Source organism: Micropterus dolomieu, linkage group LG19 (assembly GCF_021292245.1).
Source record: "Micropterus dolomieu isolate WLL.071019.BEF.003 ecotype Adirondacks linkage group LG19, ASM2129224v1, whole genome shotgun sequence".
In the NCBI taxonomy this organism is placed as follows: Eukaryota; Metazoa; Chordata; class Actinopteri; order Centrarchiformes; family Centrarchidae; genus Micropterus; species Micropterus dolomieu.
Window position 1 is genome coordinate 177,142 of NC_060168.1, and position 12,756 is coordinate 189,897.

Consider the following 12,756-nt stretch of genomic DNA (forward strand, 5'->3'; position numbering starts at 1 on the left):
CCCAGGGCTTGTTAAAAGACACCAGTGTCTGTGAGGTGGGGACTGAACTGACAAAAGTAACAAGACACATTGACCCTAAAACCATGAGGATGACTGACAAAAGTAACAAGACACATTGACCCTAAACAAGCCACTGATGATGCTATAACAAGGCCTAGTGCTAATACCAAAGCTAAACAACTATTAAAGGTACATACACACATCTTTTAGTACCTTCGTTTGACGGGGTTGGTCAAATTCCTTGAATTTTGATCCCAGTTGCAGTCTGGAGCAGGTTATGTTCGAGAAAAGAGATCAGCGTGTATAAAAGCACAGCCTACTGACCAATCAATTCTGTCCTACCGTTCGTATTAGATCCCGTGGAGCTTGGTGCGCAGATCGCGAGAGGGTCTCTTAAGAGGGCAGGAGTGCAGAGGGGCTGGCAAACCCCTTTGGCCTTCCCTGATGATTTTTTTGCAGGAGCAGCAGGAGTGTACTCCTATGCAGTGGCGCTTCCTCCTGTTTTCTTCATTAAATTTGTGTTGGCTGCAAGCAATGTCAAAGCCCTTTCATTGTGCTTTTGGATACCGATATCATCCTACAACAGACTTATTGAAGTACTAAGGCCTTGTACTTGTACTTTAGTATACGCCATAAGAATACATCTAAACAATCCATTAATTTTATAGAACACATAAATGTAATTCTAGTCAGGTCTACTCGTGTCCAAATAATGGGGCTGTGATATTGTAAGTGTATTAACCTATACATTTACACAGCCAGCTGTCCTTCCAGCATTTGGCAGCTGCAGCTGTGTTGCTTTCAGCCTGCATTGTGTGTTCTTCATGTTTGTCTAATATTACAGTTTGCTCTTCGTTTGTAAAATATTCTGCTCTGCTGCCCGTAAACTTGTCCATGTTTGCGATTGGTCATTAGTTTTTCTTTTTTATTTGAGTGAACTGACCTTAGGTTGTGTTAAAACCAATGCATCGGTGTGGTCTGTGTGTGTGTGTACGTGTGTGTTTATGCATAAATCTGGAAACAGCTTAGTGTCGCAACTTTGTTACAACTGCCACCAGTGCTTCCACTGCCTCTTTTACTACTGCTGCTGATACTGTTGTATTAGTGCTCCATCTATCACAATAGCCAACGCCTATACTAAAAATGGCCATTTAAAGGAATAAGTAATTGAAACTTTTATTCAATTTGCAGTAGAGACAAGATACGCAGGATGCTGCATCTGCCGAATTCAATTCGACGCTGCACTGCCTCTTTGCTGCTCTTTTTTATTCACTTCTGGGTAAAATTCAGTAAATTATATGTAAATGTACACTCACGGAATCTGTGTGTGTGAGAGAGAGAAAGAGAAAAAGTGTCACCTCATGATGTGAAATCTTTTGAAGAAAAGCCTATATTTATGGTTCAATATTGTTGAGCAATAATAGTCCTGTTCAAAATGAAAGAGAAGTCTAGAACAGGTAGACAGAAGGGGAAAGGGAGTGTGTGCAGGAGGTAGATAGAGACGGCAGATAATAGACTGCAAAGAGAAATAGAGGGAAGGGAATGAGAAAAAGGACAGAGAATGAAAGGAGTGAGGAGGGCGCAGAGAAAACCCTCGAGTTTCCCCGTAGAGTGAGAGACAGACAGGAACTGATAGAGAAGAAAAGAGAGATAAAGAGAATGGGAGTGAAGGAGGGACAAAATAGACTATTGTGAGTGATATCAAAACACTCAGCCCAACCACACACACTCAGCAAAGAGTGATGTTGATAACGCCGATATTTCTTCTGTCTCTCTCTTCTCTATCTTTAATATGAGCTGAGTGAGAGTGTGTATTTGGAGGTGAGCCGTTTCTTTTCCAATCTTTTTCTCGTCTTCCATTATAGTTTGCCCCCCCCCCGACCAGTCAACTTGAATGTAACAGATGCTGCTGAGGTCAGTTGTCCTCAAAGATAATGTTTCTCCAGTTACCTGAGAGCTCTGCACAATTGTTCTTCCATCTGTCTCATGAACTGTTACAGGATCATGGGCGGGGGTGTGGGGGGGCATTATGTGTCTCTGTCATCTAGCTTTATTGCCTGTGTCTTACACGTATTATTGGGGTAGAGCTTTTGTGGATTTACAGGATTACTCACAGGATCATTCTGGTTTCATGCCGACTTTAGCTCAATTTCTTCTTCTTACTGCAACTTTTTTTATCCATTCTTGGTCAAATTTTGTAAATGCACCTGACATCACTGTTTCTTTGAATTAACTAGGACCATTTTTACAATTTTATTGTAAAAATTTGATTGTTTATTTGATTGTGTGCTGCTCCTGTAGAAATCCGGGGTTAGAGTCACAAATTTTTACATTTAATGTCTCAATCTTTCATTTCTTTATAGAGGATTTCTAACTTTTATCATTGATAAGTAGCCAAGCAAAACCTATCCTAAACTATGTCCATTTTTCCTTTTTGTCAGTTAATTTGATTTTCTATGCCAAAATTTATGTACAATACTATCACTCTGTACTATTGTTCTGTTTGTTTTATTTTATTTATATAGCATAAAATTGTTGTTTAAGGGTATGCATGTGTAAACAGACATTATCAGCAAAGTTGCTGTTTTAATTTCTGAACCCCCGCCCACCTCTTACATGGGAATAATGTTTCTATAACTTTTTAAAATCTCAGTCAGCAACACCTTTGACCTAAGATGCCATTTTCATTTCGTAAATTACAACTTGTTATATTTAAAAACGGATATGTTTAATGTTTTGTGTTAAATATTTACAGCCCAGCATTTTACCATGCATTACTGCACGAATTTAAACAAGCTGCCACACAACTGTGCGCCTGTGTGTGCATGGATGCTGACATAGCAACATTAAAAAAAAATATTTTGTATATTTAAAAAATACCAAATTTAGAGGATTGTACAAAAAAATTGAATGCTGGGTGTTGAGATCCTTTTTCACCAAAGCTGCCCCATTTTCAAGACAAATACCTGTGGGGTCTAAAGATTTTTAGCATTTGTGTCCATATGTGCATTCGGAAATCAAGAGAAGCCCAGAAAATGAAATATTCCCAGGAAGTACTCATGTTAGAATCACGGGAAAACCTTCTACTGCCTTGGAAGAGTGTTGTGTTTGCTGAGTGCTACAATATTCCTGAAAATTGTGACCACCTCTCCCTTCTTCATTCCCCTTTTGACTTCCATTCCCTCTCCCCTTGCTGTGTTCCTCAAAACAACTTTATTTTTTATCCACAAAAGAGCAGTCAGCTCTGAACTTTACCCAGTCAGATATTTGTGCAGTGGATGTGATTATCTGAAGCTGTGAGAACCAATTTTTCTTCTTCATCGCTCTGTCTCGTTTTCTTTTTCTGCCTTTGCTCCCTTTCTCTCTCTCTGTGTCTTTACCCTCCGTTGCTTCTTCTCATGCATTGCACCCCCCCGCCATCGACTCGTCTGTATTGGCTCCATTTAAAACATGCTGATTTGATCATACGTCATCATATTGATGGACCAATGGTCTCTCATACACACCCTAGACTGCTGCCTGTTCAAAAGGTGAAAGTGTCTCCTTTGGTATTTGCTGCTGGTGCATCATCTTTACACCTTGTGTGTGTGTGTGTTTTTGATCTTTGTGCAACTTATTTAGGGTGGCAAAAAGAAATCTATAGAGTTTGGAGACATGAGAAAGATGGCAAGGCTTGGAAGAAAGGAGATTGGAAAGGTTGAGTATTAGACAAGATGTATTAACAGAGAAGAGAAACAAAGGCAGGAAAACAGAAATAGAGAGAATGACTGAGAGCAAGCGTCAGAGAGAATCCTCCGGGGGAAGATGTGGAGATGAGATTCATATGCCACGGGGGGTCGAAATTAAAGTTTCACAGAACTTTAAGTAAAGCCTATTTATGGGAGCAATTTTCATATTCATGCAATATTTCACACCCCACACACTCACAAACACACAGCCACACACACACATGCCCCCACAGACACGAGTGCTTCTCCTGCTGATAAGAGGCTATACACTCGCCACAGAAACACATTCAGTGAGGACAATTCAGCCGGCACATTGCATAAATTATCAAGTGAAATCTTAAAATAGCGAAGATTGCAATTTACTGAAAATACAAACAGTATTCGTATTCGTTGAGATTCTATATTAGCAAAGGACTGTGGGAGTGTGACTCACCCTTATGCAACCGGACTACTGAAGGCAGAGTCAACCTAGTGTACAACCTGCCTGAAAGTCTGACATCGTAGGGGGACGTAACACCTAACGTTTGTCTTTCCTTCCCCAGTGCAGCAGGAGGTCCAGCCAGGTCATCAGAGCTGCAGCACGTAGCATTTTCATACTAATGCAGCTTTGGTGAAAGGTTTATCAGGACGATCTTCTCCCGCTTTCTGTGGAGAATTCCTGCTCTATTCTTCTTCAGTCTACTCTGTCACTTGCATTTTCCCACATTTTGAGTTCAGTAACTGTTCATTTATTATTTATGGGCTGGAAGAATCAATAACATTTCCCTTCAGTTTTATTTTTCCCATCCATCCAAATATGGACTTTATGCTTTCTTCTATTGATCAGCATCGACTAAATATCTGGTAAACAAGTTTAGCAATCAAATTCAAACCTGGTTTCTTTTTAGTTTAGAGAGGTTTGGAGTATGATTTTTGTTTTAATTCTCATTATTATCTACCCAAGATTTGCATAATTTTGTAAAGAGTCTAATGGAAAAAAAAACTGTCCTCAGAGGCTGTTCTTTAAACATCGTTGTGTTTCTGTAATTCTGACCTACAATTGCACAACCCACCACCTCCCCATCACCACCTTGTTCCTCAGGATGATTCGGGTGTTTCAAATGAAAGGTTCCATCTGTCGTCTATACTCCACCACCACCAGACTAGACTCTAGACTCCAGGGGATTCTACCTACCTCCTGTCTTCACGGGCCTATGCTCACTTAAGATGCATCAAATGAATTGGGTCTAAACGGCAAAGTCCTTCTTTGTTTGAACCTTAATAACCGCTGTTATACATTTCCTTATTTTCTTTTAATTGTTGCTCATGATGAGTCTGAAAATAATATTACAGAACCTATCTGTTCTCAATGAGGTGTTATTTACCTTGCTGGAAGTTACAGAATATAATTATTCTTATCCCACAGGCAGTACAAGTAGTACACAAACTAAAATATTTTTACACTTACCCCTTGTGTAGCTGCTTCTGCAGATAATGTCTGCTTCATGCTCTGATGTTTTGAGAAATGTTTTCTTCCAAAGAAAAGGTTGTAGTGACAACTTTTAAAAACCCTTTAAAAATTGATGCCTTGAAACATCACGATACAGAGCATACTAGAGCAGCCGTAGTAGACTTTAGAGCTTCTAACTGATGCTACCTGACGATTGCCGAAGGCAGGGTTCTAAAAATTCTCCATCTCTCTCCTCTGCTCTCTTCCTGTGTCATGCACGTATAAAGAGCTGCAGGTCTTGGTTGTAGGTCGTAGTGACAATTTTTTAAAAATCCTTTAAAAATCATAAATGCTGAGAGAGTGCTGCTTTGACAAACATGATCCACCACTCCAAACAACATGTCCAGTGTGTGTTGTAGTGTTTCACAGTGTGACATCATCACATATACCAGTGTACATCTCCTGCTTATCCTTAAGGTTTCTTTTTTCCCTTCCCAACTACCAGAAAGCACACAGTAATACTGGACAGTAGCGGAAAATTTGAAAGCAGCCCCATTAAACTTAAATGTTTGCATCATGTTAGGGAAAAAGTCACCGCACATGTAGTTTGATATAGTACTTGTGTAAGAGAAGATCAAAGCATGAGAGGCCGAGTTTTGTATAACCCTCCACAGATGCCTTTATTAAACCATAAACCAATGTTTTGATTCATAGGAGGATCTGCGTCCTGTTTGACCTGATGAAGATCTCTCTGTGGATCAAAATGTTGTTTTTATGGTCTAATTAAGGTGTTAGTGGAGCATTACACTGCGTGCAGGCTCACATTCTTTGATCCTCTGCCTCAGTCATACACTCACGTCTTATTTCTAGGTGTTGCTTCTCAGTAGTCATGTAACATTAATAAACTATTTCCACTATTTGTACTTTGAGATGGGTTAATTGCTGTGATCTGAGAGGCCTGTTGTGCAAGGAGACTCACAGTCTCCACACTGCACTACCTCAGCACATTGCTTGTGATGGAAATTTTTTTACAGCACAAAACAGGAAGAGGGCACTGTTTTTTCATCACAGCCAGCTGAATGTGGTCTTATCCTTACAACACCACAGGTGTAAGATCGAAGCTACCACTTCACCATGCCTTGTTTACACTGTACATTTAGGACACTGAGGACTAAATGAGGCTTCTGCCCCTTTCATCATTGGACAGCTCAGCATATGGGCTTGACTGATGTTGGCCTCTGGAGCATGTCATAACCAATGGTGCCAATATTACCCTTAAATTCTCCTACAGAGTGAGATTGCACAGAGTGAAGGAAGTGGTCTTAAATCTTTGTTGTCAAAGTGGCCTGCTGACAGACATGTCCTGGTTTCTCTGTAGTGTCCGAGGGTTTTTGGAGTTTCGGTGGACCCAAAGATTGCTGTGGACCCGAGTACAGACTAGCTAGAGAGAGTAGATTAAGTGTACTTCTCTGTTTATTCTCTTTTCAAAATAATTGTAACTCAATTATTTGGTCAACCCCTCAGCCTGTTTTTATTTTTCATTTAACTCTTTTAACCCTGATTGTACACTGCACTGTAACTTTTATTATATTTTAATGTGTATTTTTTCAATTTCCCTATGTTGCTTTTAAACTTTTTTATATTTCCCTGTTGCTTTTATATTTTATGTAAAGCACTTTGAATTACCTTGTTGTTGAAATGTGCTATACAAATAAACTTGCCTTGCCCAACAAGTAGTGTTCCGCATTGCACAGAGAGAGACATTTTTTGATGTGAAAATAAAATGAATTCAGACTTCAAAACCTAGAAGGAAATTAATTTGTGAGTGATTACACTCCAACTGTGATGCTGCACTGAAGTGAATTATCTCTCTTAAGTGCTACTGCCTTTTAGTGACGGTGGAGTTGATGCATCATCACACTTAACTGGCTTATTTCCTCTAAATAAGGAGATTGTTTTGGGAAGCATATCCCATTTAATGGGTCTTTCTCTCGCCTATTTTCTTTTTAAAGAAGGCTCCATCTGGACATTAAATTTTATGGACACATGACATCCAAACAAGATTTAACATTTGACTTAGGGCTTAATGTCACTGCGGTGAATCCAAATGTGCGCAAACACACAGACACACACAGCGTAGTTATCTGGCAGTATTAGTTAATTATCGCCCAAGTGTCAACAATTGGAGAGCTTTACTGAGTCAATCCTTTAAAGTCACAGTCTGCATTTTGACTTAAATTTCATGCAAATGTGAACTGGCATATGAAAAGGTTCTACACTTTGGAAACACTATAAATTGATTAGATGTCAGCTAAATGTCTCTTCCCTCATGTTTCAAATACTAGTACTACCAGTACTGAAAAAATTTGGCACCTTAAAAGTAAGTCAGTTAGAACAAGTTTAATCCTGAAGCTTGAGTGTCTCAGCGAATTTGCTGGTGTGGCCAAGCAGAACATCTCTGTATAATTTAGGGAGGCTTCAACCCAGGCACCTTTACCATATTTTCACGATGCCTTGGTTCCGCCCCCCAGGGGGCATTCCAAGGACGATGGGAGGGCGCTGGAAGCAATATTTTGGGGGGCGTTTGTTGGTTGGAAATTCTAAGGCGAGTTTACACTAAAGATTCACAATAATACGAGTTTAAATGTTAAACTACTTGCAAAAAATTGTGTTCTGCAGCATTAAAACCTGCCAGTTTAGTCCACTGCGACTGGACGAAACTGTATTTTTTCTCCGTCAGCTACTTGTGGTGCAGCTTCGTGCTGCCTTCACGGGAACGGGAAGTCAGAGTATCATCTCTAAAATTTTACCCACATGGGTTTACTGTGTAAACTCAAGAAAATTGACGCTCTCTTTCTTGGTGGAAAAGTGTTCATTTCTCTGAGGAATACACCGTGAACGTATCGCAGTGGTTACACATTTACAAGAGGTATATTCCACTATCGGACTTACCCTGAAAGCAACTTCGCTGCGACACCAGCGAGTGACGTGGACCCACCTCGCGCTGCGAGTTGCAGACAGTTTGTGCCAAAGCGGACATATACAGGAGTTTCAGTAGGTTATAAAAATGTAACGTTAAAAACTGAAGCCCTGACTTGCTCTGTTGGGGATTTCAGGCTGCACTTTTTCAGAGGTGCTCAAGTTAACGTGTTAACATTTGTCGTGAGATTTCTGTCTGATCACAGGTGTTGTCTGTAAGTTTCGTTTTCCACCGGCATGAGCACCTCCTCGTCTCACCCAGTTCTGTTCTATGTTCTGTTAGACGGTCGAGGGGATACTTCCAGCAAATCAATAACGTAATGCAGTATAGAGCATGTAGTAAAATATTATGAATTATCTTTAAATAGGCTAATGACGTTAGTCTCCTGTTACGACTTTTTTTCCTTTACATGTCAGAGAACTCAGATATGTGGGAGAGATTCTGAATGTGTAGAAAGTTTTGAACATGAGCAGATAAGTGTTTCCCATACGTTCATCTATTTGTGGCGGCCTGCCACAATATCAACGCTGACTGCCACATATTGATTTATACTAGGCCCATTTAAAATCGTATTCGCGCAGTACATCCTCTCGCTCGTCCCTCTCATCGGTCCCTTGATCTCTCGCTCTCTCTCCCTCATGAACACAGCTGCACCATTCTGTCCAACACAACGCTGTCAATGTTGGAGACCTAGCTATTAAAAGTTATTAGCAAGCATGTAAGGAGCCTAGCTAATAAGGGGAGCTAAGTTAACGTTAAATACAGCTGGGTTTTCGAGGCTAGCGCGCTGTATATAGCTGCGCCAGTTACACTGTCATTCTGTGGGAAACACTGTTATGATAAGTTATTAAGCAGATGAGCTAATAAAGTCCAGTCAGTAACTGAATTAAAACGGATTAATTTATCACTGAGATGAAAAGGGACCACAAACACATTTAAATAGGTTACTTCCCCACAAAAGAGGAGGTAAGACTTAATCATGTGTGTTGACTCAGCAGGGATGATATTAAATAAGTTGATCTAGAGGAGAAAAATATTTAAAAGCAATAAAAATGCCTGAGAGCCTCACTAGATTATATTCTATTATAATTAGATATTTTGAATTGTCACCTGCCACCTGAATTTTTAGATATTTCCACCATAAATTGGGGCAGAAAAGGTAGAAATTGGAGGAGTAATTTTCACCAGAATGCAGGAAATTAAGTGTTTAATGCTCAAAATCTTCTGGGGGAGGACCCCCATACCCTAAGTCACTTATTAGTTAAATATAATTACTTTTCACATGGCTTTTTTCAATGTTTTTAATAACAATAGTAACAATAAAAAAATATCAGCAATATTCGGGGCAAATAACAAACATCTTTTTTGATGGGGGGCGGTAAGGGACCTGGATAATGGATAGGGGGGCGCTGGTCCAAAAAAGGTTGAGAACCACTGCTTTAGAGCTTCTAACTGAAACTACCTGACACTTGCCGAGGGCAGGGTTCTAAAACTCTCCATCTCTCTCCTCTGCTCTCTGCCTGTGTCGTGATGTATAAATTGCTGCAGGTCTGAGTGTCTGTTGGCCTGAGGGCGGGGCTGAGCCACACACACACACACACACACACACACAGGCAGAGCTGAGAAGCTAGAAAATAATTTTTTATTTCTCTGATTCACTGCTTGTTCTTGCAAACGCTGCTTCCTCTCCTCATTCACTTTCTAGCTCACTCAACCACTGCGGCTCGCTCTCTCTCTCTGTCTGTCTGTCTGTCTCTCTCGCTCATTACGCCGGGGAGGAGGGGCCAACGGACAAATCCTGCTCAATCCTTCTCATCTACTGCTATCATCAGGTCAAAATATCAGTGTGTCCAATATTTTGGCATGCTAACATGCTAACTAAGATGGTGAATGTGTTAAAATCATACCCAGCATACATAATCATGCAAGCATCGTTATCGTGAGCATGTTGCTGTTGGCATTAAGCTCAAAGCACCACCATTTTTTATTGGTTAAAACCAAACCTCATGATATACATTGTATATATGAAATACAAGGGATGCCATTACTATATCTGTGTAGAAATTTAACAATTAATTAATAAGGTTTTTAAGCTGGATTCACTGTATTGTGTGCACAAAAAGAGAAAGTATATTTTACATTTTCTACATTGACTGTAAATCATTGAAAACAGATTGCCTGTATTTTTCATATATCAAGATAGAAGCGGCATTTCACCACAGTGTTATTGTTTACAGCCATTGCGCCAAGTTGTCACACATAATATTTTTAAAGGAGACCTATTATACTGCATTTCCAGCCCTATAATGTAGTTCTGTTACTCTGGTATGGCAGCTTTGCATGATTCAAAGTTCAAAAAAAGATTTTTCCATCTTATACTGGCACTTCATGCAGGCCCTCATTTCAGCATTTCAGTGTCACGAGCCTGTCCTGAGGTGTTCTGTGTTATATTATTTTGGCCATGTGTTCTCTGTGTTTTGATTTTGGTTTCTCTGGGTTTTGGTTTCATGTCTTAGTGTTACTCCTGGTCTGTGTACTTCTGTGTAGGTTGTTATTTATTTGCCCCTTGTCTGCTCTGTGGTCTGTTCTCCCTGTTACGTCTGTAGTCTGTCGGTATGATTAGGTTTTAGTCTGTTGTATGTTTCCTCTCTTGTGTCAGTTGCCTGTGCCTTATGTTCAGTTCTGTTCATGTTTGGATATGTGCCGGCCTAGTTCTTGTCGTATTGTTATTATCTGGTGTTTGTTTCATGCTCGGTTTCTGTCTACCTGTCTTGTGTTTTTAATCTCTAACGAACTGCCTGGTTAGTTGTTCATTGGTTTATGATCGTTCTGTGTTTAGTGTCCATTACCAAGGTTATGTCTGTTCCCCCAGTTATCCCCCTGCATGCCCGTCTCTGTTTTCCCCTGCTGTCTCTCTGCCTCGTTAGTCCTGATCCGGTTATTGTAGCTTGTTTGTTGCTCTGTCTCATGGCATGTAGTTTTGCTCAGTTCTGTGTCCTGCCCTGCCTGTCCTGGATCTGTACCCTGTTTGGATTTCTGTTGGATTACCTCGGTAAATCGGAACTCAGGACTCTCTTTAGTTTTTGGTTTACATCATACTCAGCCACTCTGCCAGTAAGTGTGCTCGCCTTTTGTTGCTTAAATAAACCCTTTTGAACCGTACCTGCTCCGCTCTGTGTCCTGCATTTGGGTCCACCAACCTTTCAACCACACCACACCGTGACATACAGAAATGCCAGAAAATATGAAAAAGCATAATAGGTCCCCAATATAGAAATCATCATAGAATGTTACATGCCTGTAATGACTTTCACAACATCCAGATTACGGTGGCTGCAATGACTAACAATTTCACACTACATATTTTGAATATTGCAAAACAACTATTAACTCGTATCCACTGTGATGGAATGCACAAGCATGCTTATTAGCACTGCATGCTAATCAATCCCATAATTAAAGCTCAACCTTGCCGTGAACATGACAACAATACAGCATTTACATCGCCCCACCCACAAGATAAGGCTGATTAGAGCCCATTTTCCAATCTGAATATATTGACTGGGTCAATGTTTAAAAGGCGCACGTGATTAAAAACAGCTTCCTGATTTTTAAACACACACCACACACGTACACGCAGACATCAAACTGTTCACAATATTTACACATCTGAGACAATGCACGATAGACAGATAAATAAGTTGCGGATGAAACCGCAACACACACACACACACACACACACACACACACACAGTTTAATGATTAATGAATCTAGTTGCACTACTCAGGATGTTTTCATATGCAAATCCTGCTGAGTAGTAAGAGCTCCAATAAAGTTCCCAGCTGTTCCCGCCTAGATCTGGCTGGGTATGTTTACTACAGTGTGTGTGTGTGTGTGTGTGTGTGTGTGTGTGTGTGTCCGTGCGTGTGTCCGTGCGTGTGCAGGTGTGAGCGTGTACTGAAAGGCTTTATACCTCTGTCTCCGTTAACAGGTGTTTTGTTAACAACTTACACTATAAAGCGCTGTTATGAGCTGTTAGTGTTGTCGTTAATCACACACATACACACTACAGAAAATCACAGACAGACTTAATATTAAACAGCTTGGTAATTTTGCTGCAAGTGTACAAACATACAGATATACACACATACGAGGGAGGTTTTTGTTTTAAATGGTTCAGTGATTGAATTTCAGATGTTTGGTGATGTACTTTATATGTTTGGGCATTGCATGTACCTTACTAAGCCAGATTGACTTACATTGACTCACACATACAAACACACATTGGTGATTTATCCTACGTGCAAAGGTAACCATAGAGTGTAATTGTCTTCTAGATAATGAATCTAGAAGATTAGCATGACAATCCTCAACTCCCTGTCTGCTCACTCAAACTGTTTGAACACTCCTTAATGAGACAGGACTAAAAAGAAAGAGAAAAGAAGTTAACAAACACAAGAGAGAGAGAGACACTAAGAGCGGTAATTAGCCACCTGCAAGTACAGAAACTCACATTCACTTCGACACACACACACACACACACACACACAGAGGCACCTGTGCAATCACTGAAGTCAAGAGTCAGTCCTGAATACGTTCTCATTTTAATTAACACTCA